Consider the following 22,499-nt stretch of genomic DNA (forward strand, 5'->3'; position numbering starts at 1 on the left):
CCGAAGCTTGGAAACTACGAAAACTCGTTAAAACTAGATGCGTACTTGTTCTGAATGAAGCAAAGCCCTGGCCCACTTATATGTTGAGCGTATATTATATCGCTGTTACTGTAATTGAGTTCTGCAAAATAGGATTCTATTGGAAACAGTTGTTCTACTCGGCGAATGTGTCAATGCCTGCTAAGTCCTCGCATTTAAATAGCTCTCTGTTTGTGATAAGATGATTACATTCGTGCAGTGCAGAATATTGCTAACTGTCTGTGATAATGCAATATACAGACATTTCTATAGAAAACAATCTACAACATGGTTTAGAGTTTAGACCTTATAAAAAGGCATAAAAGGCATTTATTTTCTCAAAATTGATTCTTTTAGAATTCTTTTTGATGTCATTTCTAATGTACTGGATACTATTACCAATTTGGAAAACACTCACTTGGTCAATCCCTATGGCAATTATTGGTAAACGGCGTAATATTCTCGTATACAATATTTTATTATCTAACACATATTTTCTTAAATGATTATAATCTTAAGACAATAGAATTTTTTACTGCGTAGAGGTATGAAATATTTAGTATTTTATTGCGTATGTTCTACGAAAATCGAAAATCGAAATCGAACATCACGAAAGTAGTATTGCAGAATCAGTATTTACCTATGAAATGTTTCTTTAGTTGGATTGTTGTTATATGTAACAACACAATTTAATACACCACACCATAATATTTTAAAACGATTAAAACACTAAAATTAAAACGTATTCCATTATGACAGGAGACTAATGGACACTAAATTGTTGTCTCTCTCACTCTCACATAGGGTTCGTCTATTTCGGTAGTATACTAAGTAGTCTGCTCAGTGTGAATTTGATTTTGACTGATACGGCCTTGTTAGTTCAACAGAATATCAGCAAGTTTGAATGTTTAGCGCCCGCTGGTTTATAGCCCACATAACTATTATTAACACGAACCAAATGATATATATCCATCTGCTACACGCTTTAATCTCAATGTGACTTCACTGTTTCATGTTGTTTACGCTTTTATTAGACGATTTTTATTAGCTTCACCTGTATGTATGTTTGTTTGTAATCGACTTCTTTGAGCGCGATTTTCACCCACTTTAAACGGCCACATTTCGTTCAAACTTCGAATATTTATGGAGGACCGATGCCAAACATTAATTTGATAAAATTATTCCATTTTTCAATTTGCAAAAAAATAAAATTAAAATTTTTGTGAAGGTATATACAACTTTCATTTATCTTCAATAAGGCAGGAATTAATGTTAATTTTCTTTAACTATTATCTTTAACCGATTTATATAAAATAAGAAAGCCACAGATTTGTTGATCTCGGTTTTTATTTAAAATGCGGATTTTTTTAGTTTTTTAAACTATTACAACCAACCGACTTTAACCGGGATAGCTTTGTCTAGAACCCAACAACCCAAGCGGGCAGGCACCGACCTAAACCCTATCAATAGGTAGCACATCCAAATAATAGTATTTTATTAATTTTAAAGGTATAAGTTTTGCATAAGAGGTGTATTAAATTAAATCTTTATAAGTTTTTTTATTCTCCTTAGTTTTTGTAGTCGTTGTATTCTTTTTGAAATATCTAGATTTATTCTATAAGATATATGTGAATAACCTAGAGTCTTAGATTGATTTCATGCAGAAATTTACTAACATAGATAACTAAATATGCATTTGGTAATAAATCCGAGCATCGCACAGTAAAATAACTTCTAAATGTATATTTTATTAAATAATATTTTAAAACTCTGTCATACCTTATGCGAATAGGGATTTTAGCGTGAGTGGTTAATTTCTCATCTGAATCCATTATGAGATTTGATCTAACATTAACAGCTTATGAAAATCAGCTGTCCCCGAAATGTTTTAGAGTTTGAATTTCTCTAAACATGATTGGATGAGGGACTTCCTCATACAGAAAATAAATATAATCCTTCTTAACATAATACACAGCTTTGAAATCTTTTTATATTATGCTTGCGTAGATCACCTATGCTATATACATTTAGTTTTACAAACGATATATATATATGCTAGTAGGTATATATATCGATTGTAAAACGAACGAGTAAAGATATTTTGAGAGCTAAGAACAATGAATTGTATACATCATCAGCGTTAGGCCCGGTATCCACCAAAGCGAAGAGATAATTGAGCTGTGTTTATAGCAACGCTTTCGGGTATGTGAGTCGGAGGGAGAAGGCAGCGGGGAACACGCTACACGCAAAAAATTGTGTAGACAATGAGACATTTTTTTGTCTATGAAAATAAGGGACGAGACGAGCAGGACGTTCAACTGATCGTAATTGATACGCCCCGCTTAGGATTACCTATTGAAAAACCCAAAAGTTCTGAGCGGCTCTGCAACTGCGCGCGTCACCTTGAGACATAAGCTGTCAAGTCTCATTTGCCCAGTAATTTTACTAGCTACGGCGCCCTTCAGACCGGAACACAGTAATGCTTACACACTTACTGCCGTGAGGCAGAAATAGGCGCCGTTGGGTACCCATAATCTAGCCGGCATCCGGTGAAAAGGAGCCTCCCACTGGTCCACATCTCCTCTTCGCTAGATCCATTTTCACCGAAGCAGGAGAGGAGATGTGGAAATAACGAAATCTGATTTGATATCAAAATCCTCTCCGCTTTGGTGGATACCGGGCCTTACGCTCTTAACAAACTTGCCTTATTAATCATCACACATGACAGCCTTGTGACAATTGACACTTATATACAAAATTAAATACTCAAGCAATGCTTTTAAAGTTATATTCGCATTTCGCACATTCCATTTGCGCGCAGTCTTTCTATTTAGGTCACAGTATCAATAAAATGACACCAACATCTGGTATTTATTACCTGTTAATTGGTCTGCTTGTCAATGACGTCAAAGTAATGGTTCAATTAAAATTTTCTCGGACTGCTTGACCAAATTTAGCTTCCCTTGACATATCAGTAGGCACCTATGACGATAACTTACGATAAAACTATTATATTATGAATTATTAATATCCGGACGAAAGAGCCTTGCTCGGATTTTTAAGAATGTATAAAAACTTGAAAAAAAAACCATATATATATATATATATATATGATGAATAAGGATGTTTGTTTCCGAGTCATGGATGTTTATATGTATTTATTTATGTTTGAGTAGATATATTGTATTAAATATATCGTTGTCTTGCTACCCATAACACAAGGCTATATGCCTAATTTGGGGCAAGATAAAAAAGTGTGTCAATATTATTATTGTTATTATATATATATACAAGAATTGCTCTTTTAAAGATATAAGATAAAGGTAAATACACTGAGTGACATGATCTTGTTACTAGTACGTAGTATTTATCATACACCTCATCCTACCAAAAAAACCTAAACCAAAAAATCCCATAAGGTGCACCTAACCGAATGGGTACCTTCAAATAGCGTGTACACTTTCCTACGAGGCCTACAGCGACGCTCATGTGATTCATCTGATGTTGCAGAATATAGGCGGTGGTGATCACTTAACATTAGGTGACCCTTAAGGTCGATTGTCCTCCTCTTCCTCAATAAACGGACTTTAATAAATCCTGGGCGTATCAGGCCCTAGCTTTTACATCACTCCATATGCAATTTGAGGCGAATATTTTTAATTATGATTTGACACGTGCGACGTTTGACAATTGCGTTCAATCTAAATATAATAAAAATAGTTTAAAAAAACTAAAAAATGCGCTTTAGTTTAAAAGATAATGGTAGAAATTTAAAATGAACATTAATTCCTGCGTTATCGACAATAGATGAAAAAATTATATAAATTAACAAAAATCTTATTTTGCAGAAAGATGGAATAATTTTATCTATTATAGTATCGGTCCTCGATAAATCTACGAGGTTTGAACGAAATCTGGACGTTTTAAGTGGGTCAAAATCGCGCCTAAATGAGTTGCTTACAAATAAACATACATACAGGTGAAGCTAATAAAAAGCGTGTAAAAAACACAAAGACTGCGTTGGAAAAGTTATTCCTCAGCAACCACAAAGGTACAGACCCCCTTAAAAGGAAAGTTCTTGATGAGAAAAATTTAAAATCGTTGAGTTCGGGTTTCTAGGTGTTCGGGCTGAAAAGCTTTGTGAGTTCAAACATTTCCCAACATAAACATAAACATTGAAAATGAGATTTATATGCATGATGGTAGACACGAGACATGGGAGGGACGTGTCGTTACTAGTAATAATTTAATTTTACATATTTTAATGGCTATGTATTAGATCATTAAAGACCTTGTATACGTGAGTATCTGTGTGTACTATGTGGCAGCATTTTCTTTGGGTACATATTCTCAATAAGCTCTTCAACCTGTACGTGAACGAGCTGATCGTGGAACTCAGCAAAAAACCAGTCGGGTGCTGGATAGACGGCATCTGTGTAAATAATCTAAGCTATGCCCATGACATGGTGTTGATGTCCTTCAATCATGTGAGGAGTACGCTGTTAGACGTGGGTTAGTGTATAACGTGGCCAAAAGTGAATGCCTGATCTTTAAGGCCCCTCGTAAGCAAATGCAATATGAGCCTAGTATCGCTCTCAATAGGACTTATTGACCATGTTACGAAGGACCTTAGGGACCAGGTGGCGTTCTATGTCCATGTCTAGAACGAAGAGTCTTAGTAGTAATGTGTAATATGTTGGCCCGTAGGGTCGCCCGATGTAGCAAGGAAGCAAAAATTACGCTGTTTAACGCCTACTGACAAATCTTCTACACGGGTGGCCTGTGGACCAACTATACCCAAAATGCACTCGACACGCTGAGGGTGCAGTATAACAATAGTTTTAAGGATACTGTTGGGCTTGCCGTGGTTTTGGTTGGCGTCAGGCATGTTTCCTGAACCACGAAGGAATGATTTCTATGCCATCATAAGGAAAAGGACGTCATCTGTCCTTGCAAGACTGCGTTCGAGCTCAAACAGTATCCTAAATATGATAGCGGGAAAACTGGATTCACCAATATTGCAGCGATTAATTTTAGTTCTTGTCATACACGCTGTCTCAGATTGTTTCCGAAGTTATTATGTTGAATTATTAAGCAAATCGTTATTAAACCTATTATTGAAGTTATACTTCTTTAGGCGCGTAATGAAAATATATAATTATAATGAGAGTGAAATTTTAAAAGTAACAGGGTGACATTGGTTCCTAAAATTTTCTGACGTTTGCGGCATTCGTTTTTTTTTTTGGTTGTTTCGTCCATTATTAGGATAGAGAAAAGGGTTCAAGCCCTTTCAGCCCTATTCCTTATTTAATAATTAACTGTCAAAGCCTAAGTTGCAAGATTTTTACAATTTTGTTCTTTCTTCAAACGTAGAATAGCGCGTAGAATAAATGATTTTAAGGATTTTTGCTTTGTCAGGCCAAAGATTTATAACTTCTTGCGTGCATACATAAGTACACACACACTTTTTTCTTTTTATTAATTTAATTGTAGCATACTAACATAGTTTTAGCCTGTAACTAACAAAATATGGGCCTTTGATACCTCAATAAAGAAATGTATTATTATATTGTTTAATTCCAATGCCAAAGCTCGTTTACCAACAGGCGTCTATTGTGTACGAGTAATTAATGATCCATAAAAATGTAAAACAGCGCGCATTATTTGTAAGTTCATTGGTCATTCCTGGAAGCATTGCCCACTTCGTTTTTCAGATTATTTATATGCATGTCTTGGGAATTGTTCGTTCGTTTGTAGTTGTACCGTTAAAATCGCTGCGAGCGCTTCACAGGAATGTATGGGATTTGACATTCAACATTAATGTCCAAAAGGTGATTTATTGCAAAACATCAACATTGTATTTTGTCTTTCCTGTAATTCTTAGGTGTTAATTTGTAAAATATTAAATAAAGTAGGTATAAGAATTTCTTCCACGTACAGTCAAACTTAGGAGCAAAAGTAATTCCGCTGTTTTCAGATCTCTGTTACAAATACCTTCACTTCATAGAGCGGTAAATCAAGCCCAAATCAAAATAATTATTTTTAACCGACTACAAAAAAGGGGGAGGTTCTCAATTCGTCGGTATGTTTTTTAAATTCATTTTCGTAATTGGGTTTAAGAATAAATAAAAGGATGAAAAAACTAATTCTATCGATCAAATAACAAAAAAAGTATAAAGATTTTAATACATATTTCTGTTTTAGACAAAGATAGCTATAATAAAATGTGACGTCACTTCTTAGTGTTGCCATAGGATTTCTGTACAAAGTCCTGCGAGTTGGTTAGGGACAGAAGACCATTCGCGTGCATTATTATTTTTATCTCAGTTTTTATTGCGTGTTTGAACAAATAACACATTAAAATGTTTTATTTTTGGTTAACAACAAAGTTGACGATGGGAAATTCATTGCAGTACTTGAATTAACGAAAATATGTAACGTGGACTCAGACAGTTTAGTTTTGACTATCATCATTGGCCTTATTTTTTTTTATAGAAGAAGAGGGCAAACGAGCATGCATACGGATCACCTGATGGGTATATATCAGCGCGGTCCAAACTATCAACTGACAATGCTTAGCGCCGAGATCAATAATAATAGGCCCATTTATTCCGAAACTTTGCACATAGACTTACAATAATTTTGAAATCAAAGTGCCTCTTGTCATAGGCCTCCTCTAAAGCTTTCCATTGTTTCCTATCTCGCGTGACTCTTCTCCTATTTGGTGAACTGCCTACCTCGGCTTCGCTTGCCATCCCTTGGATACCATTACGTCCCTGCCTGGCTCCATTTTCCAGTCCATTCTCGCATCAATCACCCACCTCCATTTCTGTAGGTCTATTCTATCCAGTATGTCGGTGAGTTTCGTTTTTGATCGGAGATCAATGTTTCTTACTCTATCCCTTCTTTTCAAGCCTGACATGCTCCTCTCCATTGCCCTTTGACATTTGGCTAATATGTATATTAGATACTAGCTGACCCGGAATACGTTGTTTTGCCATATAAATTTATTTTAGAGTTAGACCGTTTTTTGAACATTGCAACATTACTTTATTTTTCAAAAATAAAGTAGCCTAAGTTACTCCTTATTACATCAGCTACCTGCCAATAAAAGTTCCGTCAAAATTGGTCCAGCCATTTCAAAGATTAGCCGGAACAAACAAACAGACAGACAGACAATGTATGTACCCGTATATGTATCCGTATATATGTAGTAAAACCAGTTATTTCAATATTACAAACAGACACTCCAATTTTATTTATATGTATAGATTTGGACAGTGCCCATGTTTCAGCTCTGAGATAGTTTTGCTATGCCACTTTTTTATATGAGCACGTTTTCGTCGTTGATTGGACTTCGGACGTGTTCTAAAAATGTGAATCATCAAAATATGTGATTGTGATAAGCCAACGAACCATAATTCACAGAGTTAAAGGTATATGTGGTTGAGTGTTTGGTCCTCACTCTCCGTTTCTTTCTTGGGCCCGTGGACATGTGCGTAGTGGTATTTATGTCCTACGTTGAAAGCCTTTAGTTTTAATTCTTATTATCCGTATCGATGGTGTGATACTAAAAACTGTTTCTGCTATAGTTACGTTACAAATTGGTGGTCGCCGTTTTCAGTCACCTGACATTCAGATAATAAAAGTTTTTTTTTTAATTTTGAAAATATAAATAATTCTCATGTATTTATAGCAAATTAGTATTACCTATGGTAAAAATTCTATGAATTCATAACTTAATTTTGACAGATGAAATTGACCTCTTCCAACTATCTAGCTTTAGGATCACCCTCGCGAAACTCTCTAAGAAAAAAGTTATCCACTCGATTGTATGAAATGGGCAGTCATTGATAGATTGACAGATGACGGCTATAATCTTGTAAAAACGGAGATAGCCGAAATCCACTACGCTTGAAGCAAATATTTGCTTTCAAACTAAGCTGGATAATACTTCGTCGCCAATCGCCATACTGTTATTACTACTATTTCAAACCTATGTCAAATCACTGCACGTTTCATACTGAACTAAATTTCAATTTTTACATTGGCAGTCCCGCCTCTTATTACGTAGTATTTACATCCTATTTGTTTAGGATCCTGGCAGGTTTCGCCGTAGTCGATATGTTTCTATTATGTTAAGTAGGTAGTAGGTGACCTTCGATGTAAGTATTAAATACTCATTGCTAATAATATAATACCGATAGTATTGTTATAGTAATATATGCGTAATAACGGAGACGTTATCAGGTCAGATAGTGTGTTATCTATCGCGTAATCACCGCTCGTGTACTCTATGCATTAGTACGTCGCTGATAATGGGCCCCCGACTTGACTGTCTATTCGGCTAATTGCCTATACTGTCACTGTGTTGTATTACTGTTATTTATTGTCTTACGGCCGTTACTCGAGATAAAAATCGCACCTATCGTTGACTTTTCTGTCCCAATAAACTTATCGACGGTAACTCGCCTTATCCGTACACACTGTCTGTCAATGGGAGGACGTATAAGCTTACCAGCGATAGAAGTTTGTATGGAAATTGCAATTCACGCGTCCCAATATATGGCGATAAGAATGACTTATCGGGTATATTGGGACAGCTGTAGATTATTGACAGCTAATTTCAGGTACAGTAAAAGGTAATAATTCTCTATCTGTAGATAGCATATTAGGAACGGCCGTTACTCGTCATGTTTTGACTAAGAGCTCTTTCGCACTACCTCCGATCCGATTCGTGAAAATACGGTCCGGTGTAGATCATACATACGCAGTAGAAATAACACCTGCGCAGTGAGGAACCGCGGTAGACTTAACTCGCCATCTCACTCGCACTCACCCATATGCATACTGCCTCGCACTCTCCTACAGCTACACTACATGACTGTCCGGCAAGGGGTTGGAACTATCAAATGTGTCTGGCTAATGTGGAAACATCTTCTACTTATTACCCAAGTATCTATTATATTATATACCCAAGTATATATAAAAATCAGCTTTTATACTATGACGTAAGTAAAATTATAATTTCATGAACATTAAGGGTGTCTGGCAAGGGGTTGCCACGATGTTAAGTCTCTGGCAATGAATAACGTGATTTTTAATAATATTCTCAAGGTAATACCGAAAAATCGCACTTTATTATTTCATGTATTTAGATCGGTATTTTACACACCTTCACCAGTCAAAGCCACTGCAACACAAACTCCATAATTGTCCATCGTTCTGACCTGAGTTGGGAGCATGCACTGACAAACTTTCAGCTTTTATAAAATAACGTAGGTCTGGGGTTCACGGGCTCTTGCTCTATTACTATTTCAAACTTATGTCAAATCACTTCACGTTTCATACAAAACTAAATCTTAATTTTTGTAGTATTTACATCCTCTTTGTTGTCATTCCTTATTAACATAAATGGAATGATATAGTTTTTACAAATTCAAATATTTTTATTCAAATAGGATGTGACATCAGTTATTGAAAGTCAAAAACTACCACCCATTCCAAAATGAATGCCTCAGACCTGAGAAGAATGGGCGCAATAAACTCAGCGTGCTTTCTTTTTTCATCGAATAAAAATGTTTACAAAGTAATATTGTACAATTAAACTTATTATTTAATAGCCTGAGGGCGGTCACTTCATTCCCAATCTGTGGTATCATTAAGAAAGTCATTTATGTTATTATTAACATTTTCTGGGATCTTGTTGTAAAAGCATATACATCGCCCCACAAAAGACTTACTAACTCGACTTACAAACTTACTACTTACTTACAGACTTACAAACTTGCATACCCACTGAAACAAAGAAAACTTGAAGCTGACGGTTGCGCGGTATGTGCGAGCCGAAATCTCGGATGGGAATAAAACAAATAAATAGTTTTTTTTTCTAAACTATTTGTCTATAATAACTACTCTGCCTATATTCTTTTGTACAGGATTCCGGCTAGATTGTGGCGTATTTCTGCCGTGAAGCAGTAATGTGTAAACATTACTGTGTTTCGGTCTGAAGGGCGCCGTAGCTAGTGAAATAACTGGGCAAATGAGACTTGACATCTTATGTCTCAAGGTGACGAGCATAGCTGTAGTGCCGGTCAGAATTTTTGGGAATTTTCAAGAATCCTGAGCGGCACTACATTGTAATGGGCAGGTCGTATCAATTACCATCAGTTGAACGTCCTGCTCGTCTCGTCCCTTATTTTCATTAAAAAAAAACTCTGCCTATATCCAATCCATTCCATCGTGTGATGAAGTGTGCGTCACATTTCATTCGTCGAGCGTACTTGTATATATTTGCTCGATTGATATTCAAAAGCACTCCATCATTTCGACGATTGACGCAATACCATGCAAATTTCATGCTAAATATTCATGAGATTAAGGCGAACTGAAAATCTAATCATAAAAATTGAAATTCAAAGGTAGCCATGACTCCAGTAAAAGTTGTTAAATATATTATTTATGATATCTTGGAATACTGAGGGGAATGAGAATTCACAATATCAAACGTGTTTTTAGTGGCACTGTTTATGGTTATTGAATGATTTCATTTTAAGGGTTCCTTTCCTGGAGGGTAACGATTGGAAACCTTATTAATATGACTCTGTTGGTCGTCCGTCCGTCCCTCTGTGTGTCAGCGGGCTAAATCTCACAAACCACAATACTTAGACTGTGTAATAATTAATATCCTTAACATCTAAACTAATATAATGAGGAGGGAACATTTGTGTTTTTGTATGTATGTTTGTAATATTTTCACACAAAAACTATTGGACCAATCTCAAAAAATCTTTCACTATTAGAAAGCTGCATCTACAATGAGTGACAAAAATTTTATACTATAACACAAGGTGTGAAAAAATTTGTAATCAAAAAATTTACACATAAATATACATATAGTCCGACTTAGTAGACTTTGCAATACCACGAGATCGGTATCTAAGCGAGCGAAACCGCGGGGCAATGCTAGTGAAATAATAAAAGCAAAACAAGGTGAGATCAAAATCTTTCATTTTCATCAAGAGATGTTTCTTTTAAAAACTCCAGACGACCAGATGACCAATCCAACAACAAACTTTTACGTATTTCCCCAAGGTAGTGTTTTTCTAACTCACGGGAAATCATTGACTAATGCCTGAAGATACTTGTTTCTTCTCTATCGCGTTCCCGTCTTGAGAAAGTGGTGGATTGGCATTAAATGAACCTTTTCAATTTAAGAAATTTTGGCGTGTACTTTCCCCGGGGCGTAAAAAAGAATAGGGGAGTCCCAGGCCCATGGGTGTCGTAAGAGGCGACTAAGGGCTTTTTAGAAGTGGGAGAGTCACGCTGCCGTCTTATGACGTCTTATGGCAGCACAATCGGGCCAGTCTAGTCCGGGCTAATTACCACACTCGCACAGAATACCGGCGTGAAATAGCGGTTTAGTGCCGCTATGTTTCGCATAGGTTAGTGGTAATAGTATTAATAATTCCACATTCTAGCGCTCTACAAAGCGCAGGTCCGGCCACACATGGAGTATTGCTGTCATCTCTGGTCTGGTGCACCCCAGTATCAGCTCAATCCATTTGACCGCGTGCAACACAGAGCAGCTCGAATTGTCGGGGACCCAGTGCTCTGTGAACGGCTGGATCACTTGGCGTTGCGTAGAGACGTCGCTTCATTGTGTGTGTGTGGCCGGCAACGCTCTTGTGATTCCTCTGGTGTTGCAAGAAAATGTGGGCGGCGGTGATCACTTAACACCAGGTGACCCGTACGCTCGTTTGTCCTCCTATTCCATAAAAAAATAAGAAGAATCAAATTTCAAAGCGCGTTAACGATTTAAAGAACCCAATTTGTAACTTCACCGCTTTTCGACAACACTCCTCTTAAAGTGATTGCCACTTCCATGATCACCAGGCAAACAAAGACAAAGTGTCATCGAAGAAATTTGTGGTTATCAATAAAGCAAGACCATACTTTAAGCCGCCCCATATTTTATCGCTCTATAAGACCCAGGTTTACTCCAGATTTAGTTTAGATTGTGGTATTTTGTATTTCTGGTCTCGTTTATCCCCGTACCAGCTCGTACTAATAATTGGCCGCGTGCAACGCAGAGTTTCTCGAATATTTGGGGACCCAGTACTCTGTGGACGGCTTGTTCGCTTTGCCTTGCATATAGACGTCGCTTCATTGCGTGTCTTCTACTGCATTTATCACGAAGAACGTTCCGAAGAGCAGTTTCACCTGATTCCTGCTGGCGAATTCCATAATCGCACCACACGCCAAACGCTCAAACATGATGTTTTTGGTGTGTGGTGCTTACCATTTGGACATGAGCGTGACTTTTCGTAAGCGAGCCCTAATCACACTTTACAGCTATTTATAATAAAAGAGTTTAGATATTTTTGGAAGAACTTGTTTATTAAATAGACCTAATAAACCGCGGTTGAAGGCTCCTTTGCACTGGATGCCGGCTAGATTATGGATACCACAACGGCGCTTATTACTGTCGTGAAGCAGTAATGTTTAAGCATTACCGTGTTTCGGTCTGAACGGCGACGTAGCTAGTGAAATTAATGGGCAAATGAGACTTAAGAGGGCCTACCATCAATTTTTAATTAGCGATGAGATTCCGATGCAGTTCCGTTTAGGTATCTAAACTGAATCGTTAAAATTAATACCATGAACATGATGTCTCAAGGTGACGAGCGCGAAGTATTGCCACTGGGAATTTTTGGGTTTTTCAAGAATGCTGAGCGCTCTGAATTGTAATGGACATGGCGTACCAATTAGCATAATCTGAATGTCCTACTCGTCTCGTCCCTAACTGTCATAAAAAAAGGCGACATTATAGTACGGTAAACATAGCTTTTTAGGCCATGACTATATCCGTATATAAATAAATAAGGCGAATCAATTACTATTAGCTGAACGTCCTGCTCGTCTCGTCACTTATTTTCATAAAAAATAAAAAAGGGCACAGTTGTGTACGTATTAAATCAGCTTCAATAATAAGGTCAGGTTGTTCGAACCATGATAGAGTCATTAGTAAAGAATGTAATTACAGTTCCGTTTTATCGTTTCCAATACGTAGCATTGGGTTAAATGAACCTTCTGAACACTAGTGATGTTACGCAATTAATAAACGGGACGCGGGAGCAATGTCCCGTTCAAAGGGACACGTCTGTAGCATACCTTTGAGCTAGCACAGTCGCAATATACGAGCGACAATTACGTGACTTGTGAAACGTTCTTTTATTCAGGAATTTGATTTATTGATACCCTTTTGAGGCTTTGCTCGCGTTGGTGTCCTAATAAGTGTCGAACTTAGATTAAGGGCTTTTTAGAAGTGGGGGCTATCTACGCTGCGCTCCAACTAGATACCACAGTAGCTAAGAACAATAGATTACGACAACTAATAAAACAAAGCGTTTGAGAGAGAATATTCCTATCAGAATTGCATCAAAACAGAAAAGGAAGCCGAATCTATTGTTACTGTAACCAATTATGATTGACAGGTCGTAAACAGTCACGCTTCGAATTAGCTCCTTAGAATTTTGAACAACTAGCTTTATTATGCACACATTGGCAAATCAACATTTTTCACGGATCATCGGGCTGTCAGGTTATCTATAAGCTAGTATATTCTAAGGCTGAGTTAAGGTGTAAGTAAAATTTAACGTTAACAGTAACGCTGACTTTAACATAGGCTGCGGAATGTTTTATACCATCGTATTCCTTGGCATAGTTAATGTTAAAAAGTGAAATATCAAATATTTATTTGAAACTTTTGACAGGTCGCTATTTAGCTATTCAATATTAACAATAGCTTTAACCGGCGAAGATTGGACGGTTACAGTTAACATTTAAAGATATGACGTCATCTAAAAATTGTTAAACGGAGCAACAAAATTTTTGCTTGTCCGGTACTTTAACATGTTTTTTATTGCTAAAGTTAGTTGGTGCAACCCAGATTTAGTCTATGGGCTGAATCACGAACATTGTGACAAAATTTAAGATTCCTTATTCAACCCGACGCGGACGTCTCGAGTGCTTTACTACTCGCCTAGTAACACTTCTAAAGTCGCGAATTTTTTTGATCACGCAATACAATGCAAGAATGTTTATAATATTAATAAATAAGATTATTTAGGTCCATTTGTTAATTAGTATGTTGTCTGTATTACCTTTATACACAGGCGAATATAAACCATTATGTTGGTATGCGCATGAATTTACGTACCAACACAAGAAATATATTTGTACTGATATCAGTATAATATAATATTTTTAAGATTGCATTGTCTAATTCAGCGTTTCCCATTTGCCGGGTCGCGACCCGGTACTGTAAATATATGGATGATTATTATTTTACCTTAGCTAGGGTTTAAACGTATATAGTGGGTTGAGAAGAGGGTAGTGTGAAAATTACCGGGCCATGCCAGATCAATGTTTGGGAAAAACTGGTCTAAATTATTGAACACTATAGGCTGCATGTGCACAACATAATATAGTTGGAGAGTGCTTATTGTTTTTCTTACAATCACGGAAAAAAGAAGGACTCCGCGCCGTGATATTAGCAAGTGAAGCACCTTTATGCTTGTGTGTGTGCGGTTACGGGATATACCAATTAGACAATTTCTTCTCTCTTAGATAATCATATATCCACAAATACTTTTATATTATTGTTTTTACACTTATTCACAACGCACAACGGCATTTTTAAAATATTTTTTGCGACGCAAACTAAGCTGTCACAGACGATGGCAAATCTCATAATGGCGGCCGATCGGCTTATATTAGTGTGAGTGTATGCGTGGGATAGCCCCACGTATTTACACGTTTACCGGCTTGTTTTGGTGCCTGACTGTTATGTAACGTGACACGGAGTCCTTATTTTTTTACTCGTCCGTGCTTACAATATACATAAAATAACTGTGTTTGTTATTTTCCATCTGAAATCTTACACAAATAGGGTTAACTCAATAACATTATGCCGCACTCACATAAAATCCTCTTTAAATTGAGTTACGCGGAAAAGGCAGCTAACATGTGACGGAGCTGAAGGGAATATTGGTTTTCTCGTAAGAGCTCCCTCACATCAATATGCATAGAAAATCTAATTAGTTACGTGGAACGGAATACGTATTATAACTCTGATATTGATATTTTCATGGAAATGTGGCTTTATAAATATTGTTTGGCTTCTTAGTTGTTAATAAAGTGAAACTTTTATTACATCTTCTCAGACTTTTTCGTCTGTGTGTTGCATGTTGCGTGACGGTCGGGTGGCGCCTACAGTTCTCATATTGGATGTAATTGCGTTCGAGTGGAAGAGTAGGTTCGAAACCACTTGATCAATTTTTTTTTTTGAAAATGTAAAGCACAATATATAAATTTGTTTTTTTTTCCATGCTGATATTAGTTCCTATGTTATTTTGTGAAAAAATTTCACTTGCATCGTGGTTTCATAAAACCACACGATTGCTTTTTTGTTTATTGTGTGTCTTTTACCGCATTTATCACGGGGAGTGTTCCGGGGTGGTTTTTTGAACTGATTCCTGCTGCCCAATTCCACCTTCGCACGACACTCCACAAATTAGGATACCATCTGGATGTAAAGCGTTCCTGCACAGTGCAATTTTAAAGGAACTTTTTTTCCACGGACAACCAAGCTGTTTTCGGGATGATACGACATGGGTACCTTTCAAAAGGTGTTGCAAGAGAATGTGGTCGGCGCTGATCACTGTAACTCTTATATTAATACGCACACGCTGTTAAAAAAGTTAAATAATTTTATGGAAATTTATATTAAAATTTATACGACCAATCAAAACTCATGAGCTCATGACGATATGAGCATGACACATGGCTGTATATGCTCTACCACCAAACAATCAAAACAAATAACAAGACATACAAGATTTATCAACGTCACTCGAACGGTTGGCTCAGTGGAAGAGCGCTCGCACGGAACGCGAGAGGCCGCGGGTTCGTGTCCCACGTCGTCCATAAATTTTGTTTACAAACTTTATTTGTGTAAATCACCAAAAATTTAAGTTTCTATACCAACTAATAATACCACAAAAGTTTAAAAAGTAAGGTTATGCTCTTAAATTTAGGCTATACGAAGTAGGGGCCAGCGACTTGTGAACTATGATTGCACAATGTATCGATTACGTTCGTAATACGAGTAACTAAGTTTCGTTCGTGCGGTCTCAATCGGTCGTATTTAATCGGATCACTTGTGACGCACGTATCTAATAATTAGCCGTGGCCAGTTCGATCTCCACACATAAAGCCGCGTTTAGATTGCGCGCTCCAAGAGTCGAACATTTGTCCATTTACCGCGTTACAACGCGCCAAATGTTCTTTTCCGTCATCATAAAGTTTTCAGATGGGATTCAAGAAGAGAAATTAGCTATTTCGAAACAGTTAGTTCATGCACCAGCGTACTTTCTGTTTCTGCTTTTTCTTGGGTAATACTTTGAATATCTATGAAAGCGGCAGATGCTCATAATGATTTTTTTTTTATTTATGAATAGGGATGTTCAGCTGATGGTAATTAATACGCCCTGCCCATTACAATGCAGTGCTGCTCAGGATTCTTGAAAAGCCCAAAAATTCTAATTCGGCACTATTATTGCGCTCGTCACCTTGAGACATGAGATGTTGAGTCTTAATTGCCCAGTAATTTCACCAGCTACGACGCCCTTCAGACCGAAACACAGTAAAGTTTACACATTACTGCTTCACGGCTGAAATAGGCACCGTTGTTGTTCGAAAAATTTAGTCGGCATCCTGTGCAAAGGAGCCTCCCACTGGTAGCGAGCGGTATCAATCGGGAATAGTCGTACACTGGAACAGCTGTCTGTGACTTAGTTGATATATTGTAATCATTATCACGGGTACTACAGAGTGTGACCACTGGATTCCATGATTTTGCTTGTCTAAAACCATCCTCCGTATTAAAATTGTTAGGATGCTTTTTAATTTCAATAGCATAACCCACGGGTGATTTCTGCTGAACGCCAATACATCCCACGGCTTGTTAGAGAAGCTATTCCCATGGTCTCACTCTGAAGTACAAATGCAACAAAGAGACCCGAAAGTATGGACGTCGTCACTAGTAGTATGTTTCGTGAATTAGGGAATCGAAGACCAAAACACAGATTAATTAATGTACTATTAGTGTCAAGGTGTCAAGAGTTTTTCGCCGACTCCGCAGTTCCGCCGCGACCACGATTCCTGCAATTGCATCGAAATATTGGCACCAAATTAATAAAATATATATCGTGAGTACCCATTATAATAATTACAATGTTAAAGTTCCGCGATGATAAAAGTTTATCAACTAATATACTTCGAACGTTTGGAAGGCGTTCCGCGGAGCGCATTCTTGGCGTGGGTCATTCATGGCGCACACGTCAGGCCTTATAATTATATCGATGATGTATCCTTCATTCAACATTACCTGTTTGTTAGTTTGTTTTATAACTAAATACATAATTTCAGTATAAGCACTCTTCAATCAATATATCATGTATTTTTTAGTTACACTAGTTTAGGCGCGTTATGAAAAAATGATGAGAGTGAAATTTTAAGATGCGCGCGCGAAACGTGATATCAGAAAAGAAACAGGGTGAAGTTGGTTCCTAAAATTTTCTAACGTTTGTGACATTCGTTTTTTTTTCTGGTTTCTTCGTCCATTATTTGGACTGGCAAAGGGTTCAAGCCCTAATAATTAATTGTCAAAGCTATCGTTGCAAGATTTTTCCAATATTGTTCTTTCTACAAACGTAGAAAATAGCACGAGGAATAAATAATTTTAAGGATTTTTGCTTTGTTAGGCCAAAGACGTGCATACATTAGTGCACACACACCTTTTTTTTGTAAAATTTTTTGATCATAACTATTTCTATCTAGGGTATGGTTGCAGACCAAAATAATTTGCGATTTACCTCATAGTTACTGTTTGATTATCCACAGTTAAAATCAAATTTTTTTATATATGTTGAAATTGCACTATTATTTTGGTCGATACACTGATTTGGTAGACTTATTTGAACATTCAACAACATTTGTGTGTAACATTTGTAAAGTAGTACTTAAATAACGCTTATCATGTGTTTATGTAGTAATTTCCAATAAGTCTTTTCGACATTCAAATTTTATGGTAGGATCTGTCAATTATTGTACAAATGTTTTTTAAGTTTTCAAACAATTCGACACGTGTTTCGACTCTCTCTACACGAGGTATCCTCAGGAGATATTGACTCGCCAAACTCTGGCACGACAAATGTCTCGGAATTTTACACTAAAGAAAATTCAAAACTTTTGGATATTATATTATTATAATTATGGTTTCTGCAAAGTAGCGCCTACTTCAATAAATTTTGTCAATTATTGATCAATTGGTTTTCAAATTTATCGCTTTATTTTTAAAGTGAAACTTTTATTACATCGTCTCAATCTTTTTCGTCTGTGTGTTGCATGTCGCGTGACGGTCGGGCGGCGCCTATAGTTCGCAGCAGCTGTGTATAGACTATTACTCATTTGTGCCAATACTCCACGATATTTTGTTTGTTTTTGTCAGTGTTTAATGTAATGCTTTTCAATCAATATTTTTAACCATAGCTAAGTTACAAGAGTTCAATAAAAATATTAGTTGAAGACTTAGTCTACTTTTATTATATCCCATTATCATTCCAATTTTCAAAGTATAAAATTAAGATTGATAAAGCGGTTTTTACACTCTTAATGGAATACTAAAAGAATAGTTTAACGGGTCCTCTGTTTTCGCAACTATCCTGTTGTAATTTTCTCATTTCGCTCTATGTTTAGTGGCAAATGTTTGCCGAAGATTTGTGATACAAGTACGTTGCGAGCGTGTTCTCAAACAAACAGCGAAAATAGACCCGCGAGTAAATATTTGATACGTCGCGTCGGCACTGTTGAATAAGATTACTTTGTTTGTAGGTGTCGCTTAACGACTGGCAAAGTGGCGCAATTTAAATAAAAGGCGTAAAAGGCATTTATTTTCTCAAAATTGATTCCTTTAGAATTCTTTTTGATGTCATTTCTTATACTACTAGATACTAATACTATCTAAACATAACAATTTTCTACGAATTTTTACTAAGTGTGTATCTTTTTAATGCAAATTAAAATTGTAGCTTATAGATATTGCCATTACTCTCGGGTGGCGGAATTGAAGTACTATCTAGTATGAATATCAAAAGTCATTTTTGATCAATCAACCTTTATTTCAAATCTAAATGTGTGAACTGTGTCGAGTAAATTTTATGTAGAAGATACATGGGCTTAGTGGGAGCCTCCTTTGCTCAGGATTCCGGCTAGATTATTCGTACCTCAACGGCACCTATTTCTGCCTTGATGCAGTAGTAAATAAGCATTATTGTGTTTCGGTCTGAAGGGCGCCGTTGTGAAATTACCGGGCAAACGAGACGTAACATCTTATGCCTCAAGGCGCGACGAGCGCAATTGTAGTGCCGATCGGAATTTTTGGGATTTACTAGAATCCTGAGCTGAACGGTCTGCTCGTCTAGTCCCTTATTTTGAATTTTAAAAATGAAAATGCTTTGACTTTTGAGAGGACAGAAGCTAAATAGAAGATTCAGATAAAGGTAATTCGTTTATTTTAGAGTATCGAATACAATTTAATATTGTTCTTTGTCTACAGGTAGATGCACTTTTTGTGTTCGTTCCGAAAAGAACGCGCCGCTTAGCCGCCGTCCAACGTAAGTACTAGCTGTCAAATTGTAGTTTATTTTATTACAAAATATAATAATTATTGTAATTTATATACTCAAAGATGGGACGATCTAGTCAAGATCGCCGGAATAGGTTGGATGAGGGTAGCGCAGGACCGATCGTCGTGGCGATCTTTGGGGGAGGCCTTTGTCCAGCAGTGGACGTCTGCTGAAATGATGATGATATACTCAAATATCATAATCCCTTCCTGATTGTATGCAACCCCTAAAAATATTGACTTTTAGAACAAATATCTGTTAAGATGTTATGCTATGTATTGCTAAATAATAACATCATATCAATTTGCAAACTCCTTAAACAAATATTGATCGCTTAGTTTAATAATTGGTCTCCGCTGCCCTCAACTGGATACAGCAGGCGTAGTCGCAAAGTGCGGCGACTAATACAACGCCCCCTCGAGCCAGTCTCGAACAATGTGTGACGTTGACGTGCCACATGTTCTGTTAAACTTTGAAACTAAAATGGTTGCGGGGTAAATTTTTTTAAAAATAATATTTCTTTTCCCCTTGTACAAACCAAACTATGAAACTTACTACTTTTCTAAGTCAACCTTCTTGTAATACCTCTGGTACCTGGTTGTTGTTTTAGAAAGAATTTATTGGGCTGATAATAATAATTTAATCCACAGGCATATTGAGAAATCGGTGTACGGCACTAACAAGTTAAGCATAGTATCTAACAATAAGCAGCAAGCTAGTATTACGATAATTACAACATTCTACCTTATATACCTTCAATCACACATATCTGTAACATTTCCATATCTACGGGTGTGTTTCCTGATGTAATGAAAAGAGCCTTAGTCAGTCCCATTTATAAACAAGGGGATAAAGGGGACGTATCTAATTATAGGCCGATTTCGGTTTTACCAGTCCTGTCCAAGGTCCTGGAAAGGATACTTAACAACCATCTTTTTAAATTTCTCAATAAATATGACATAATAGCTAAAAATCAATTCGGGTTCAGAAAGGGTATATCTTCAGAAATTGCAACCACAAATCTTATTAGTAACGTAGTGAGTAAACTTGATAATAAAATAAAATGCTTTGCAATCTTCTTAGATCTCTCCAAAGCCTTTGACACGGTATCAATTCCGACCTTAATCACTAAGTTAGAGCGTTATGGAATTCGAGGTCAAGCGTTGGGAATTTTCCGGAGTTATCTTTTGAATCGGCAACAGAGTGTGAAAATAGACAAGCATATCAGTGACACGGAGTTAATTGACCACGGTGTCCCGCAGGGCAGTATCTTGGGACCTACACTCTTCCAGCTGTATGTCAACGATCTGTGCAAACTAAACATACCATACTGCAGCATATACGCGTATGCAGATGACACCGCACTCGTTGTACAGGGTAATGACTGGAGTAGTGCCAAACAGCACGCCCAAGAAGCGATTAACATCGTGGCCGATTGGCTTTCAACTAATTTACTCACACTAAATATCCGGAAAACACAAATTCTTCCTTTTTCCTTAACATCTGCTTCCTCGGTTCCACCTGAAAACTCAAATATCATTATACATACTTATCATCCAATAACACCCACCTGTAACTGCCCCTCTCTCAATATTGTCTCCAGCGTAAAATACCTCGGAATCCACATAGACTCTAACCTAAAATGGCATACACAAATAGAAGCGTTAAAAGTGAGGCTGCAGAAATTAATATACATATTTAAGACGTTACGACACTTGACTGATCCCAATACGGTGAAAACTGTATACCTTGCCTTATGCCAATCACTTTTGACCTATTGTATCCCTGTTTGGGGTGGAGCCCGCGTAACTATTATGTTAAGTCTGGAAAGAGCTCAAAGAGCTATTCTAAAGATAATGCTTTATAAACCTATCCGATACTCTACCAACCTCCTTTACTCAGAATGCCAAGTCTTAACGGTCCGGCAACTATATATTCTTCGGAGTGTATTAAGAAAACATGCGACCCTACCCCTCAACGTGACTGTTCTTGAACGACGCCGCACCCATATATGTCCCATAATAAAATGTAAAACGGCCTTCGCAAAACGTCAATATGATGCTCTCTCCTCTAAGCTTTACAATAAGATTCATGAGAAGACTTTTATCTACACACTAAGCAATTTTGAGGTAAAAAAGAAAACCACCACTTATCTTAAACAATTATCATATTCAGAAACGCCTACTCACTAAGAATTACACACACACACACACACACACACACACACACACACACACACACACACACACAAACAAACAAACAAACAAACAAACACACATACATTCACATTTAATTTTTATTTTTTAAATTTGTTTCGTTTGTCATTGTCATTTGTCGAGGAATCACTGACCCCGAAGATACAGTTTTAACTAGTTTCGGGGTCAGAGGTCTTTTAATATCACTGCAAAACCAAATTTTCAATGTTCAATGTATTGTTACAATTAGCGATAAAAAGATTTAAATAATTGGTATTATGTAATAAAATATTAATTACAACATTCTTCCGTTTTAATTCGCAGTCTGATAGCGGAACGGCAAAAGTTTGCTTAAAGACAATGTAAGCACACTTTCTCAATAGTTGTGTGTCAACTGTCACTGTAAAATTCAAATTTGGACTGAATAAATATTTTTTTACATTGCTGCTTATTGACCAATTTTTTTATGAAAATAAGGGACGAGACGAGCAGGAAGTTCAGCTGATGTTAATTAATACGCCCTACCCATTACAAT

General features: G+C 36.9%; 1 protein-coding gene across 5 annotated transcripts in view; it reads left to right on the forward strand.

Moving 5' to 3' along the window:
* LOC126968644 (beta-arrestin-1) overlaps positions 1 to 22,499 on the forward strand; it is a 294,282-nt gene that overhangs the window by 218,690 nt on the left and 53,093 nt on the right. For 4 of the 5 annotated variants that reach the window (XM_050813666.1, XM_050813667.1, XM_050813665.1 and 1 more), the window contains exon 2: positions 19,700 to 19,757. The exons of the other annotated variant lie outside the window; for it this stretch is intronic. The gene's annotated coding sequence lies outside the window, so the exon portion shown is untranslated. The remainder of the gene's footprint in view (positions 1 to 19,699; positions 19,758 to 22,499) is intronic. 5 annotated transcript variants of the gene reach the window in all.

The sequence above is a fragment of the Leptidea sinapis genome, chromosome 16, assembly GCF_905404315.1.
Source record: "Leptidea sinapis chromosome 16, ilLepSina1.1, whole genome shotgun sequence".
NCBI classification, from domain to species: Eukaryota; Metazoa; Arthropoda; class Insecta; order Lepidoptera; family Pieridae; genus Leptidea; species Leptidea sinapis.